At 41.4% G+C, this 17,225-nt stretch overlaps 1 protein-coding gene across 1 annotated transcript in view; it reads right to left on the bottom strand.

Moving 5' to 3' along the window:
• LOC122564222 (myeloperoxidase-like) overlaps nt 1–16,966 on the bottom strand; it is an 83,472-nt gene extending 66,506 nt beyond the window's left edge. Inside the window, exons 1-2 of the mRNA XM_043718919.1 lie at nt 16,924–16,966; nt 15,865–15,958 (exon numbers count right to left, since the gene is read on the bottom strand). The gene's annotated coding sequence lies outside the window, so the exon portion shown is untranslated. The remainder of the gene's footprint in view (nt 1–15,864; nt 15,959–16,923) is intronic.
• Nucleotides 16,967–17,225: the final 259 nt, after the last annotated feature.

The raw sequence follows: 17,225 nt of genomic DNA, 5'->3' as shown, positions 1-17,225 counted from the left end.
ATGCTTCAATTCTTCCTACCAAAGTGCATGACCTCACACTTTCCCATATTGTATTCCATCTCCCACTTCTTTGCCTACTCTTCTAACTTGCCTAAATCCTTCTGCAGCTTCCCAGCCTCCTCAATACTACCTGCCCCTCCATCTAACTTTGTATCATCTGCAATCTTAGCCAGAATGCCCTCAGTTCCTTCATTCAGATCATTAATATATAAAGTGAAATGTTGTGGTCCCAAGACTGACCCTTGTGGAGCACCACTGGTCACTCACTTCCATCCTGAATAGGACCCTTTTATCCTCACTCTCTGCTTTCTGCCAGATAGCCAAGCTTCTTTCCATGCTAGCATCTTGCATGGGGCCTTATCTTACTCAGCAACCTCCTGTGTGGCACCTTATTAAAGGCCTTCTGGAAGGCCAGATTAATAACATCCATTGGGTCTCCTTGATCTAAACTACTCATCACCTCCTCAAAAATTCTAACAGATTTGTCAGGCATGACCTCCCCTTGATGAAACCATGCTGACTTTATTCAATTTTACCATACATGTCCAAGTATTCAAAAATCTCATCCCTCAAAATGGACTCCAAGTCTTACTATCAACTGAAATGAGGCTAATCAGCCTATAATTTCCCATCTTTTGCCTTGCTCCCTTCTTAAACAGGGGTGCTAGGTTGGGGTTGGGGGGCAGCGGGTAAGGAGGGGGAGATGGTTATGTTAGTGATTTTCCAGTCTTCTGGGAGTGTAGAACTAGAGGGCATAGGTTTAGGGTGAGAGGGGAAAGATGTAAAAGGGACCTAAGGTGTAACGTTTTCACACAGAGGATGGTGCGTGTATGGAATGAGCCACTGGAGGAAGTGGTGGAGGCTGGTACGATTACAACATTTAAAAGGCATCTGGATGGGATATGAAAAGGAAGGGTGTAGAGGGATGTGGACCCAGTGCTGGCAAATGGGACTAGATTTGGTTAGGATATCTGGTCGGCACAGACGAGTTGTACCGCGGGGTCTGTTTCTGTGCTATACATCTCTCTGACTCTATGACCCTCCCTGACTCCAGAGATACCTGAAAGATCACTACTCCAGCCTTCACTATCTCTTCAGCTATCTCCTTCAGCATTCTTGGGTGTAGCCCATCTGGTCCAGGTGATTTAACCACTTTCAGCTCTTTCAGTTTCTCTAGCATCTTCTCCTTGGTGATGGCCACAGTACTCATCTCTGCCCCTTGACTCTCTTGAATTCTTGGGATATTACTCGTATCTTCCACAGTGAAGAATGACACAAGTATTAATTTAGTTCCTTAGCCATTTACTTTTCCTGCTACTATCTTTCCATTGTCATTTTCAGTGGCCCAATGTCCACTTTTGCCACTCTTTTGCACGTTATACTTTGAAAGAAACTCTTGCAATCTTTCCTAATATTACCGGCTAGCTTACCCTCATATCTAATCTTCTCCCTCCTTATTTCTTTCTTTGTTGCCCTCTGTTGGTCTTTGTAAGGTTCCCAATCCTCTGGCTTCTCACCGCCCTTTGCCACATTATATGCTTTCTCTTTTGCTTTTATGCTGACCCTGACTTCCCTGGTCAGCCATGATTGCCTCATCCTTCCCGTACTATGCTCCTTTTCCCTTGGGATGAATTTTTGCTGTGTCTCTCGAATTACTCCCAGAAACTCCTACCATTGCTGTACCACTGAGTTTCCTGTAGGCTCCTCTCCCAGTAATTTCTAGTCAGCTCCTCCCTCATGCCTCTATAGTTGCCTTGATACAAAAGGGACCAAGGTATTTGTCATTACAATGTCCGCAGGGATCACCTGATCCACAGAGCATAAATCAGATGTAGGCCATTCAGCCCCTTGAGCCTGTTCCTCCATTCAATGAGACCATGAGCCTAGTTCCATATACCTGCTTTTGGTCCATATCCTTAATATCCACATAAGTGGGCCACATTTCATAAAACCAATGTAGGGCAGATTGTCTTTGATCTAAATTGATATCATTTTCCCAAATACAATGAAAGCTATCAGCCAGGACCCCCTGAACAGTGTGGAAAGGTCTTAAACTCCTATTGATTTCCGCCATAATGACAATCTTCACATTGTTAGGAATGAAACCTCACCTGCAATCACTGCACATGAAAATATAACTCCAACAGACAGGAATACAGACAAGTTGCTATTTCAGGGGTTTCATTTTGACAGAGGAGATGAATTTAAGAACATAGAACACAATGCAGACTGAGGAGGTTCTTTCTCATCAAGAAACGAAGGACTCAGTTTGGCAGCACTGACTAGAAAAAAGCATTAGAGAACTGAGAACTGAAAAGATGAGGGTAAAACTGGATATTGCTGATGATCCTAAGCTAATTAACCAGTTAGTTCACGGTCATCATCTCTAACAAACCAGTTGGATCCCATCCAGGCTGAAGCAGGTAACATTTTCAATCTCTCATATTTTCAGGGAGTGATCACTGCGTTTCAAGAGAATTTGAGGTCTTTCTGTGATGTAGGATGCCATTAAGTTCACATGTATCCATTTTGTGGAAATTATACTGAAACCATAAGAGAGTGCAATCCATATTCAAAGCAATGTCAGCAAAGTGTGACTATGAGAAAACAGTGGCCTCCAAAATAAAAAGAATGCAGTATTTGCTAGTGGCATATTAATAGAAAAATAGGGCTGTTTGGTAAAGTCCTTACCTCGGAGCCAGAAGACCTCATTTCAAGTCTCATCTTCTCCAGAAGCATATAATAACATCTCTTTATGGGTGAGTTAGATATATCTATAAATAGTAAAAAGGTTGTCGACTGAGGACTTGGGCTAATTAGTAATCAAAAAAAAATTCCACAGGAGGCAGGGGCCGTAGGTGATGTATTAAATGAGCACTTTCCATCAGTGTTTGATATGACTGTATATATTGCCCAAAACAACATGAAAGAAGAATTGGATGGGATACTGTATGGGTTAAAAGTTGAAAAAGGCTGGTACCTCAGAATCCCTACAGTGTGGTAACAGGCTATTTGGCCCAACAAGTCTCCACACCAAACCTCTGAAACAACTCATTCCCCTCTCCTACACATCCCTGGGCACTATAGCCTTACCAGTTCACCCAATGTGCACATCTTCAGACCGTGGGAGGAAACAGGAGTACCCAGACACAGTCAGAATTTGCAAGCTCCACACAGATAGTTGTCTGAGGCTGGAATTTAACCTTGGTCTCTGATGCTGTGAGACAGCAATGCTAACCACTGAGCCAGGGTGCCACCTTGTTCTTAAGCATGACAAGTTGATAAGATCAGATTAGAGAAAGCTGAGTTAATTAAAGGTTTCAAAGACACAATAGGATTAACTTCCAATTCACCTACTGTACAGGGCTGCTCCCAGAGCACTGAAGAATGTTAAATAATACACCCCTGTTCAGAAAGGGCTTTAAAGCTGTTTGCAATAATTAACTGCCAGCCAGCTCGTCCCTAGTGGTGGTAAAGTTTTCAGAAATGAGTATTTTGGCACGTGAGCAATTGTGGGTTAATTAAGGAAAGCCAGCATGAATTTATTAACTGAAAGTTGTATTTAAGTAATTTGATCAACCTTTTTTGCTGAGGAAATAGAGGTTAGTTAAGGGTAATGCAATTGATATGGAGTACAAGGTTGTTTGATAAAGTGCTGCATAATATATTTGTCAGCAAAGTTGAAACTTGTGGTAAAAAAAAGGACAGAGGCAGCATTTATTCAAAGTTGGCTGAGTGAAGGGAAACAAGAGCCTTGTTACAGTTGTTTCTTAAGCTTGAAGAAAGGAGACAGTTGGCTAGACCTGAGTGTGCAATGCAGTTCCAAGACATGCAATTGATGCAGAACTTGGCCACATTGTAAACTATGAAGTGGATAGTGAGAGGACATGGACATTCTGGTGGTACAGTCACTATACTTGAGCAAGAATGTGAAGGTATTGAGGGCAATGAAGAGAAAATTTATAGGAATGGTTCTTAGATTGAGAGATTCAATGTGTTACAATTACATGCAGTCACACATTGGATCTTTTAAATATGGAGAGCCTTTAACTGAAACAAGGACACAGAATTAAATTAAATAAAATTTTAAAAAAGGCTGCCAGCATACATTGGTTCACTCTGCACTCAGTCGGGGATTGTCACACTGGATCCACAGATCACCCCGTCTGAGACAATAAATCACTGAATTTAGAAAGAGCTTCATTTCCACCTAAACACAAATTAAGATTCACAGCATGAAATCATGGAAGAGTGCACCAGGTTGAAGTGAATTGCTTGGACAAAGGAGCCAATTTATTTCTGGTGACCGTGCAGTAAATCAAAACGACCATTTGAAATATATAGTGGATTTTTGAATTTCCGATGACAATTACAATGAAGTCATGTGGCCAACGTTGGGTCTGTTTGAGTGGTAGAATGTATGAGTAGCAGTGAAGAAAAGCTGTTCACTGTCTCTAATCCTCTTGATGTCATAATAATGTAAACTATGGAATGCTGATCTCAAATTCCTTTGTCCAAGTTAATACCTGATACTTTCATAGACTGAAATGGGTTTAAAAAGGGATCAAAATGACTGACCTAAAATAGTCACGGGCATCACCTAACCCACACAGTTTGACTAAATTTCAGGAAACCAACGGTCAAAATCCAATCTGAGCTGAAATTAACATTTTACCAAAGGCAATGAAATTAGTCAGCACCTCCCTTGGGAGGCATGCAAAGAACTTCCTTTACTATTTTCTTTTACAACATTATGGAAGATAGACTGAAAAATAGCATGTTAAAGATAGACCTCACCTCAATTATTACCTTTGAAAGCATTACTTGTGCAGACACTGAATATACTGCCAGGTGTTTTTATTTGGCAGAGCAATGGTGATAGAATATAGATGCAGATCTGAACACAGATTCTCTCTCTTTGTCCCTGAAAAAGACAAATGACTTTACGTCATGATGTAAGCTTTTGTCTCCAGCAGGGTATTTGTACCAGTGTATTTGTAACTATATTGAAATGGGTCACTTGTCAGATGACAGGGCTATTGAACCAAAAACAACAAGTTTTTGTCGTGCAAAATCACATGTCTCAGCTTTTTTTTGTAATGCATCTATTTCCAGAGAGTATCTTTTCTATGGTCGGGGTATTGCAGTCTGCAAGTCTTCTCTGTCAATCTATTTTGAGAGGATCAAAGATGTATTGGTGGCCATCTCGTCATACATGAAGAGTGTTCTTCTTAAATAAATTTCTCAGCAGAGATACCTATTCTCTGCAGTTGCGACTATATGATGAGAGGAAGTTGAAAAATCTGAGACAATGTCACTCATCCTTTTTATCCTGCGGGTTTGGCATTTGCTTAATAGCCTTTTGTTTGGATCAGAATGACTCAATGGGCAAAGTAAATGGACTCAAGAAAGATGGTCCAGTTAACGTTGACCTGGCACTTCATGTTGGTAAATGCCAATCCATTGCATTGTGATGCCACCAGGAGCTGAAAGTGTTGGTTTGATGCACCTTGCTGACTGTAGAATCAGCTCTGGTTATACTAGAGGCACACAATTGTTATTGGCCTGTCACTATGAATTAAACTGCTGTCCTTCTTCAGATAATGCATCAATGGTATGGATCTTTACTTGCCCAGAAGTCAGTGAAGAGGTGATTACCAATTTCCTGAGCCTCTCTGAGAGTTCTTCTTCAGAGAAATCAGACTTATGCCTTTTGGTGTGGCATCTTGTGACAAACAGCTCAATTGACCTTTGAGGTTTCTGTATGAGAGTTGGATTCCAGTATTCCTGAGGTTCATTCTTACTTTCAGGTGTTCTTCAAATGGTCTGGATATTCCCCACACAGATTGATGAATTAATGCTGTAAAGCTCCTCCTTGCTCATTTAGACCTGTAATAAGATGTTCAAAGATCTCTTCTCAGCAGCATCTATTACTTGATCTACAAAATCAAGCTGCACATGTTGCTTGAATAGCTGTAATTCAATGAAGAAACCATTGTCTGCCCAATCCATAATGAACTATTTGTCTTCCATTTATCCTCAGAGGTCTGTTGCATTTTTAAAAATTGAAGTAGAGTGCAGTGCATGCTTGCTTTGTTTGTGGCTCTATCCTTTTTGCTTATTTCTTTTGCTTTTGTTTTTCTTTATTCTACATGAATGCTGTCCCTTTATTGGATTTTGATAACTTTAGGATTCTCCCTTCAACACATGCATGCCTGTGGTAGCAATCCGATGAATTTGTGCCAAATAAGAAATAATTAAATCACAGACTTCCCTCTACTTTTATGCCAAATTGAAGAGACAAAATGGTCATACCAGCTAACCATTGCATGAAGGTAAAGCCCCTTAGTCTGGAAAACCACTTTTTAGTGTTTTAGAAAGCCATGTTTTCAATCAAAGACTCTGTATTTAAACTGTAAGAAGCCTTTGATTGCAGTTCTTTTATACTGCAAAGCAGCCTGATAAGAGGGTCAGGAATTCTAAACTATGTTTTAAGCAGCAAAACTTATAGCTATTCAATTTTCAGATCTCTACTCACAGAAATTGGTGCTGTTGGTTTTCTGAATGCTTTTCAGTTTGGGGATATCCTTTAGCTAATCTTCAATGAGGTTTCCAAGTATCTATCACTGAAAACGTGAATCATTTTATAACTGGCTATTGTTGCTTCCTACAGTACTCTCGCTATAATCTAGTGATACCATTGTGGGATCAAGCTTTTGCCTCCAACTAGATGTCTGTACCTAGTGAAGCAATGCTTATGTTAATTCCTGTAATGTAAGAAATATAGCTGGAAACAGAGTGTGAAAAAATGTAACAGATATTTATTAGAGCTCTTAGTATATACATATATTACAGATACAGGCATTTCAGTGTGTAAGAGTAAGCTATGCAGTTACAATCAGGTGAAATGTCTATACAAGATGGTTTTTTGGAGCAGCTTGTGGTAGAGCCCACTAGGGAGTAGGCAATTCTGGATTTAGTGTTGTACAATGAGGCAAACTTGATAAAGGAGCTTAAGGTGAAGGAACCTTTAAGAGGCAGTGATCATAATATGATTGAATTTACTCTGCAATTTGAGAGGGAGAAGATGGAATCAGAGGTAACAGTATTACAGCTGAATAAAGGCAGCTATAGAGGCATGAGGGAGGAGCTGGGTAGAATTGACTAGGAGAGGAGCCGAGCTGGAAAGACAGTGGAACAGCAATGGCAGGAGATTCTGGGAGTAATTCAGGAGACACAGCAGAGACTCATCCCGAGGAAAATGAAGCATGGTATAGGAAGGATGGCTGACTGGGGAAGTCAGGGTCAGCATGAAAGCAAAAGAGAAAGCGTTTAATGGATTGGGAAGTTTACAAAGACCAACAAAGGGCAACAAACAAAGAAATAAGATGGAAGAAGATTAAATATGAGGGTAAGTTAGCCAGTAATATAATGGAAAACTGTAAGAGTTCCTTTAGATATACAGAGGAATCTCGATTATCTGAACGAGATGAGTGGGCAGTATTCGGTTTGGATAATTGATTGTTCAGATAACTGATTCAATGCCTCTTCGCTGGGAGTCGGAGTTTCAGAAGTTTCCTTTTCCCTCGTTCTGCCTGCCTTGCTCCCTCTGTCTGTCTCAGGGTTTATTTCTGAGCAGACACACACTTGTGTGTAAGGGACCGGCAGCATTGCTGAAGCTTCCCACCCTACTAGTTCAATGGGATTGACACAGTGAGCACTTGCTAAGTCCGCTTCCCATTCAGGAGACTAGACAGCTGCACACTGCACACTGCACAATGTGCACGGGCCTGCCCCCCCCCCATCTGTCCCCATTCCACCCCCGCCCCGTCCACACCCATCCCCGTCACCCGTCTGTCTCTGTCCCTCCCCACCCGCTTTCTGCCACTGCCCCCTGTCCACCCATCGTCTGACCCCTGTCCGCACCCCCGCACCCCCTGTCCAACCCAGTCATCCCACACAACCGCTAGAGTCAGGGAAGGTCCCAAAGGACTGGAAAATCGCTAATGTGACACCCCTGTTTTAAAAAGGGAGTAAGGCAAAAGATAGAAAATTACAGACCAATTAGCCTAATCTCGGTCATTGTTAAGATCCTGGAATCCATTTTGAGGAATGACATTTTTGAATACTTTGATGTGCATGGTAAAATAGGACAAAGTCAGCATGGTTTCATCAAGATGAGGTCATGCCTGACAAATTTGGTAGAAGGAAATAACAAGCAGGTTAGACCAAGAAGAGCCAATTGATGTTATCTACCTGGACTTCAAGAAAGCCTTTGACAAGATGTGGCACAGGAGGCTGCTGAGTAAAATAAGGACTCTTGGTGTTCAAGGGAAGGTGCTAGCATGGATAGAAGCTTGGCTGTCTGGCAAAAAGCAGAGAGTGGGGATAAAAAAGTCTTTTTCAGAATCACAGCTGATGGCAAGGGGTGTTACGCAAGGCTCAGTGTTGGGACCACAAGTTTTCACTTTATACATTAATGATCTGGATAAAGGAATTGAGGGCATTCTAGCTAAGTTTGCAGAGGATACAAAGATAGGTAGAGGGACAGGTAACATTGAGGAGGTGGGGAAACTGCGGAAGGATTTGGACAGTTTAGGAGAATGGGCAAAGAAGTGGCAGATGGAGTATGATGTGGCAAAGCGTGAGGTCATGCACTTTGGTAGGAAGAATAGAGGCATGAATTATTTTCTAAATGAGGAGAAAATTCAGAAGTCTGAAGTGCAAAGAGACGTGAGAGTTCTAGTACACCAGGATTCTCTCAAGGTCAACTTACATGTTGAGTAAGTAGTTAGGAAGGCAAATGTAATTATGTCATTTATTTTGAGACAACTTGAATACAAAAGATGGGATATACTTCTGCAGCCCTATAAGGATCTAGTCAGACGATATTTAGAGAATTGTGTGCAGTTTTAGGCCCCATATCTCAGGAAGGACATGCTGGCCCTGGAGAAGGTTCAGAGGAGTTTCGCAAGAATGGTACCAAGAATAAAAAGCGTAACATATGAGAAATGTTTGAGGACTCTGGCTCTATATGCACTGGAGTTTGGAAGGATGGTGGGGGGATGGAGTGTGGGGTGTTCGGATTGAAACGTACAGAATACTGAATGTGGATGTTGGGAAGATGTTTCCATTAGTAGGAGTGACTAGGGCCCAAGGGCACAGCCTTAGCGTAAAGGGAAGACCTTTTAGAATGCAGATAGGAGAAGCTTCTTCTGTCAGATAGTAGTGGATCTATGGAATTCACTGCCACAGAAGTCTGTAGAGGCCAGGTCATTGAGTATATTTAAGAAGGAATAGATAGGTTCTTGAGTATCAAGAGGATCAAGGGTTATGGGGAGAAAGCAGGAGAGTGGGGTTGAAAAACTTGATTGAATGGCAGAGCAGACTCACCGGGCTGAATGGCCTAATTTCTGCTCCTATGTCTTATGATTCTATGGTCTTATGTTTCCATCAATATCCATGTTTCAAGTGACTCCAGTTAAGCTGGAGACTGAGGCGTTTAATACCCTTGAGTCACAGGATATGAAACAGTAAAGATATCATGAGCATGTCTCTTATAAGTTAACATCGTGTCTTTATTATTTTTCTCAGGGTTCACAAGCAATAAGCTTATTTTTGCCTTTGGCTCCTTAATGTTAGTTTTTGTTAGTCAGCTACATTTTTAATTAGAGTTATACTCATGCTAAAAAAGTCAAAGCTTTGTTGCAACTGACCAAGACAATGTGAAAGAAAGGGACTAGTTCACACCTTCTCACCTGGTTGTAATAAACCAATAAAGTCAGCAGTCTTTTAACTGCATTTAGTTGTGTCACCATTCCTGCAAGCAGACGGAAAAATCTCGAGGAAGATTTCAACCTGCACAACTGCGTTTCTGGAAGAGGACAGACATATTAACCAGAACTTAAGACTGCCTCATCCGGGAGCCAAACTCTCTCTATTAAAACCAAAGGATTCTGATTTATCGTTTTCTCTTTATCAAACCTTACTTTGGCCCAAGATACCCCCTGTTACTGTATAACTTGCATATTTGCATGTTTAGCTTGTGGATGTGTTTTTGTAACATATTAACCAGAACTTAAGACTGCCTCAGCTGGGAGCCAAACTCTCTATTAAAACCAAAGGATTCTGATTTATCGTTTTCTCTTTATCGAACCTTACTTTGGCCCAAGATACCTTCTGTTACTCTATAACTTGCACATTTGCATTTTTATTTTGCGGATGTGTTTTTGTGCATGAGTTGCAGAAGTCAGGACATATATTTACGATCTTACTATCATCAGATTTTTAACTGGATGGGTTGTAGATTGACTTCTTGTTAAACTCAAGGAAACCTTTGTCTCTTTCTTTACAAGCCACATTTAAAGAGATGAGTGAACACTGACTTGGTAAAGTGTGTCTGTTTTAAAATCAAAACCTGATTGCAGTCAAACCAGAAGCAGGAAAAGATGGAAACTATTTCACCTCTCTTCACTAGGTCAGGTCAAGATTCCTGGTGAGACTGAGAGGTTGGGATTGATCTTCGAAAAGGGATGCTTAAAAAGGAATTTTCCAGAGGCATTCAAAATTTCCAGGGGTCTTGACAATGTGGGTAGGGAGACATTTTCCCCATAGTGGAAAGGATCTCACCAAGGAGTTAAATCGAATGTCCGTGTGTTACTAATCTGCTGTTAATCTCTTGCTCTCTGATGTCAGTAATCTACATGTTGGGTTCCAATTTCCTGCTCATAATGTCATGCTTACTCATTAAGCCAGTTGGAGGGCATTTTATTGGTGTATTAAGTAATAATCCAACTGCAGGCACTTTGTTCTTCCTTTCAACATGCATCATGTCCTTCAATAATTAGCTGAATCAGGATTGGTCACGTTATTCTCATCTACAATGTGCAGTCCTGAAGCCTCTTGCTCAGTGTTTCCTTCTCAGCTTACAAGCTTTCAGTGAGCTTGTCTGTTTGCCATCTTCAGTTCCTGTGTTCACTAATATTGGGTGACTTTGAAGAGCTGACATTGAACTCCAAGTTCTGCTTTCAGTGCCATGTGTAGTATTTTGAAATTCCAATGCTAATCTTGCCAGCCTCCCAATCTAGATACATTGGTGCAGCATCCAATTGACACTGAGTTCATTTTCACTTCTTACAGTCACTCCTTTTTTTGGACATTTGTACGCTGGAATGGATTTTGTTTTGGTCTCTGTTACATTATTAATATAAAGGCAGAAAATGGTTGCAAAAGATTCCATACCAGTCCAAAAGCGATGTAACAGATTATGAATGGAATCTGCCAGTAGTAAATCTTTCCTGTGAATGCCAATGATAGTCTGAGCTGAGAATTGGTGAAAGTGTGAGATAATGCATTTTGATTTCGAGGCAGTAGGGGCAAGCTGCAGCATATTTTCCAAAATTAACAAATTGAAGGATCAGAAAATAAACAACGAGTTTATTGTTGTGGATGAGTTTGATGCTAAATGCAGAAATAAAGAAAGAGAAGGAAAGGAGGCTTGATTAAGAAAGAGCAAAACAAAAACAAAATGTAAAGATAAAAGGAATCTCCAGCAAGTGCACCCTGAAGGAAAGAGAATCTGCATCAAAACAGTTAATGCTGGAGAGCTTGACTTGCTGCCATGGTTTTAAAATGAACTGGAATGAACTGGCTCTAAATTTCTATCGGTTCCCAACCACCAGCAACTCCAATCCATACCATTTATTTGAATGGGAAGCCATCCAATAAGATACCATTTTTTGTAAGACTAACAGCAGAATGACACACCAAGATTAAATTAGATTAGATTAGATTACTTTACAGTGTGGAAACAGGCCCTTCGGCACAACAAGTCCACACCGAAGCACAAACCACCCACACCCCTACATTTACTCCTTACCTAACACTACGGACAATTTAGCATGGCCAATTCACCTGACCTGCACATCTTTTGGACTGTGGGAGGAAACCGGAGCACCCAGAGGAAACCCACGCAGACACGGGGAGAATGTGCAAACTCCACAGTCAGTCGCCTGAGGCGGGAATTGAACCCGGGTCTCTGGCGCTGTGAGGCAGCAGTGCTAACCACTGTGCCACCGTGACTTCTGTATTTCAGATAGTTATGCATCTACCCTCTCTTGAAATGATTGTGCCATTTGCATCGGGATAATAACAACATTCGTAAAACATTACATGACTGGACAATGAATGGAGCCTGAGTGATGTTATCTTGTTGTCTAAATATTGGGACACACCCACAAAGCTTGACCTGCCCAATTCTCATATAACTTCAGCCTCTGCACAAATAATCTTTACATTAATGTGAATAAAATATTCAATATAAAATAAATTGGTTTCTAGTCAGATAATTATGCAGTGATGGTCTAATTGCAGTGTCCAGTAAGTGTAATAAAGGCTCTAAGTCAGAAATTGTATTATTGTTGAACTCGATCTTTTTGACAGTAAAAGTGTACTCCTGGCTCTATGGGAGCTGAGGGCAGTTGATGCAAATAACTGTCAATGTGCCATTTGAAGAAATACCTCTTGTATATCTGCAAAGTTTCAAATGTCAGAAGACATGTTCACCATTTTGCCTCTTGATCATCTCCTGTGATTCAGTTAGATCATGTTTGACCTATACCTTAATTCTATGAGTAAAGCTATTAAGGAATATGGAGATTACATAAGTCTGCCAACTTTATTCACAAAAGCCACATTACAGTGACATTGTCCACACCATTATTAGACAACTACTGAGAATCCAGTTCCTACATTTACCATGCAAAGTTCAATCTTTTAGGGATTGTCCAAGCCAACCACCTCACTTGCACCCTGCTTAAACTATGACGCATTCAGAATGGTGCAGCTTGATTCCAAAAGCTAGTGATTTTCTTGAAGTCAGTTTCACAGGTATTCAGGCTGTCACAAAGCTAGTCCCTTTTTTACTAAAGCTGTTCCTTGGCTCAAGGAGACTTGTCCTTGATTTTTTCAGTGGGGTGATAAACCGGATTGGGCTCCGATCAGTCTAGTTTGGTACAGAGATGAAAAGGATTTTGAGAGGCCTTTTGTTTGCATGTAAACAGATGAGACTTCAGGCCAAAGTGGTCATGTTTTAGAAGTGACCTGTAGAATGAAAGAGGAGTGGTCAGCTCTCTAGCTGAGCTGAGTAGTTTTAGTTCAGTATTGAACTGGTTGGAAGTTCAACAGGGAACTGTGTGGAAACTCTCTCTTTCTGCCCTTCAACTTCAACCTGTAAGCATGTGTTCCACTAATACTAGTCTTTAAAGGGAGTTTGCTTATTGGGACTGTTATGTATATTCAGAACAGCATAATTATATCTAGTTGGATAGGCTGAATTCTGTAGGGGTTCTTTATTCTGTTCTTTGTGTTTCATTGTGTGTAATTTTGTGAATTAATTTTTGTCTGTTTTAAAATCTAATAGTCAACCTCGCTAACTTAATCTGGGTAATTTTCACTGCACACTTACCGGAACACATTGCAAAGTTATGGTGTGAGCTGCCTGCTTAAGAATGTTTTGAGTGGTCTGGCGTAGTCCATAACATGACAAAACTTCCGTGAAATCAGATCTGTCAGCTTAGTAAAGTGCCCCTCCCAGTCTCTCATCTATAAAAATAGTCAATGTTCCAGGAAGATGAAAGAAAACAATTCAAAGAAATTCTAAAACTGTCTTTGAAGTCTAGCAGTCCTGATAATATTGACTGCGAGGATAATCCTGTTTCCACAACAGAAATTGCTGGAAATGCTCAGCAGGTCTGGCAGCATCTGTGAAGAGTAATCAGAATTGATGTTTCGGGACCGGTGACCCTTCTTCGGAACAGAGGTGAATTCTGAGGAAGGGTCACCAGACCCAAAATGTTAACTCTGATTTCTCTTCACAAATGCTGCCAGACCTGCTGCGTTTTTCCAGCAACTTCTGATTTACAGCATCCGCAGCTCCTTCAGTTTTTAATCCTGTTTTCAGTTGTTCAAAACTTTTCCACTAAACTGCCTCAGGCCTTGAGACACACCTTACTGTGAAAACCGATCAGCAGTTGGGAAGGCTGGCTGGCAGCAGGTCAAGACTCATGGTGAATAGACATCAGCCTTGAATTAACACGGATCCATAGCCATAGAAAGCTCCACATTGCCCTTCCCAGATCAGATATTCCCCACTCAGTTTCAATAACCTGATCCTTGCCTTCACCACTTCTTCGCTCCATTCTAACTCAGTAAGTACATTATAAGACTGAGTAGCTCATTCAAAGCCTCAGGATCAAGTAGTGTTTCCCATGAGGACATTGAAAACCTGCTGAGTCTGATTCACAGTCTATTAATTTTTATAAATGGAAACAGTGGAGCATTGGGAACATCAGATCAGGAAATCAGACTCTAGAACTTCACTATTCTCCATTTCTTAGCTTCTCTTTTTCTAAATCTTTCCCTCACATCTCAGCCCTCTTAAATATACAGGACCCAAAATAGCAGAACATTCCACAATCAAGCTCTCTCTTATACAATTGTTGCAATCTTCCGATGCATCTTATTCGTGCAGCAACTGACTTTGGATACCCGAGTTGTGATGGGCGCAAGTTTACCAATGATGAACCATAGCAGTCACAGCCTGGAAATATTGATGCTCATGTTATTCTAGTGGGTCGAGGGCAGGATGAAGTGGTGATTGATCATAAAGGGTAGACACTGCTGTTGCTGGGAGCCACTGTCACCTCTGATGTTGAAAACCATAGAATGGTTATGTAAGATATACTGTACAATGAATAAACCCATTCCAACTATATTGAAAATCTGAGCAAATTAAGTAATCCGAAGTATGGGCTTGGAACAGTTAGAAGTTCAGTTGCTGACAGCAAAAGCAAGATCTAACCTCCCTCCTCTAATAGGACATGGGACCCTGGGCAGCAGTTTGCCAGTGGTAGCCAAATAAAAGGCCAACATAGTGACCATTTTCCAAATAAAGATGGAGGGATGTGTCAATAATCCACTCAGATTTGCGGATTTCTGTCATGAATCTCCAAGTGATTGAAGAAGCTGATTCTTGACTCACAAATCTTTGGGTCTGTGTGGGAGGATCTCCCACCAGGTAGTGAGATGCAGAGTGCAGGATTTGATCCCTTCTTGTGCCCCCTTTGCTGCCGATCTGTTTCTGTCTTGGGTGCATTTTCTTTCCCCTTCCCTGAAATGTTGGTTATTTGAGAGCTGCTGAGTCAATCAGAGCGATGGTAACTCAGACTCATCACCGCTTGCCATGGCTGAGACTGCAGCCAACATTCCCTCGCCTTTTTGCTTTGTACCGTTGCACAGACCTCCACAGTTTGTGTGCGTCAGCATCTTCTGGTCGGGGAGGAGAAGCCAAATATCAGAAAACCAATCAGCACGTTCTGAGCTTCCTGGAGGCAGTGAGACAGCACGGCTGGGCAGCTTAGAGGGAGCATTGGCTGCAATCCCAAGAGAAGCAGTGGCTTTTGGGGAGAAGGCTGGCAGTCTGAGGTGGGAACAGGGGTGGTCATTTGGGCTCTTAGATGCCACAGGCTAGCCTAAGAACCTACTGCAAGGGTTCCAGGTTTTACCCGGTGATCCCCCAGGTATTAGTCGGCTGCCCGCTGTAGGAAAAAGGCCCGTGTTGGTGGGAGGTGATGTTAATTGCATCTTGAAGTAGCTCAATTGGCTGCCATGTGGAAAGACCATGATAGCGGAAAGATATTGGCCAGCCCTGTGTTGCATTTTCTCACCTATTTTGCCAGCCCTCCTGCCTCCCACCCTGTCCATTTCCAAAGGACCAGGAAAATTGACTCCTGAAATAAACTTTAACAATGTCACTCACCTCAGCCCGCACACTCTGTGATCATTCGACCTGAGGTATTGCCTTACCTGTCTCGAGTCTTTCTGTCTGCCCTATTCACCAGTCTGCTAGCTTCTCGTACAGAGCTGTTTACAAAAGGACTGCCCTGAGCTTCTTCTGAACCTGCTGACACAAGAAAGAATACAACTGCTTCACCCAAAGTTTAAACTCTTGAAAAATGTGATGCAATCTTCTACTGCTCTTGGCTTGAAAAGAAATGAAATGAACAGGCTCAGTTAATCAACTGAGTTGTAAATCACTTGGGCTAGTCGAGAACTAAAGCGATGCCAACATGAATATCTAAGTATTGTTTTGACCCTCTTTACTAGAATGGCAACTATTGCTTTTGCCCTTTGATATTATAGATAGCTTGTTGAGTGGGGCTGAATTCTGCACAATCCATTATTCCAACATACTATTAGGCAGCTCCTTGTGTCACGGATTGGAGGTGAGTCCTGGATACTCGTGAGAGGTGAGTTCTTTTCCTGCCCTGCTCACAGTGTGAGAGCTGCTATCTTTTAGCCTGTAACTGTGCCAAAAGCCCAGTCCATTGGAAGATTGTTTCTCTGCTAAGAAAGGCTAAAATGTCTCTGACAGACTGTCAGAGTGCAGGTTCCGTGGACTCCTCTTTCTCCGAGCTGTCCCAATGCCCACCCCTTTACACACACACAGACTTACTCACTCACGAACTCACAAACTCACTTACTCATGAACTCATTCCCTGTCTAACTTGGTGATATTGCTGTATTGAGGATGTCTCAAGAGAGATCCTCAATGCAGCAAGAGATTGATGAACTGGAGAGACTGAACTAGCAAAAGAGAACGATTGCTGAAGACAGATTACTGAAAGGAGTTAAGAGTAAGACTGATGAAGGAGGGAGGCTCATGAGAGTTGAGGAGACACTAATGAATGAAAGAAATGTATAATTTGCTAAGAAGAAATTGACAGAATGAGGGAGCCATGCAGTAGAGAGTAATGCAGACTGACGAAGAGAAAGAGGGAGTGAAATTAAAGTGAAGGAGAGCAAGTGACTTGATTAAGAAGTAAAGAGGTGAGAGAATTCTAAAACGCAAACAGAATTTGTTACCTTTTGAATGGGCAGTATTTGAGCCACCAAACTTCACATGTTGTGAAGGTATTATGTTTACTAAGAAATCTTAAGTCATCTATCTGACTAATAAGGTGAAAAATGGTCATAAGATAGTTAAGGAAAACCATGTCATAATTTATTTATCCAGAGTGACTCACTGGAACATTCTATACCCTTGACAATTCTATATCAAGAAAATCAGGTCTGTTATTTACCTGTTTTAACAGTTTGAAATAGAGAATATCCAATGAGCAACACACCCAGTAACCAGACAGGCAACATTCTGTCAGAAGTGTATT

The sequence above is a fragment of the Chiloscyllium plagiosum genome, chromosome 28, assembly GCF_004010195.1.
Source record: "Chiloscyllium plagiosum isolate BGI_BamShark_2017 chromosome 28, ASM401019v2, whole genome shotgun sequence".
Taxonomy (NCBI): Eukaryota; Metazoa; Chordata; class Chondrichthyes; order Orectolobiformes; family Hemiscylliidae; genus Chiloscyllium; species Chiloscyllium plagiosum.
This window is presented reverse-complemented; position numbering and strand designations above follow the sequence as displayed.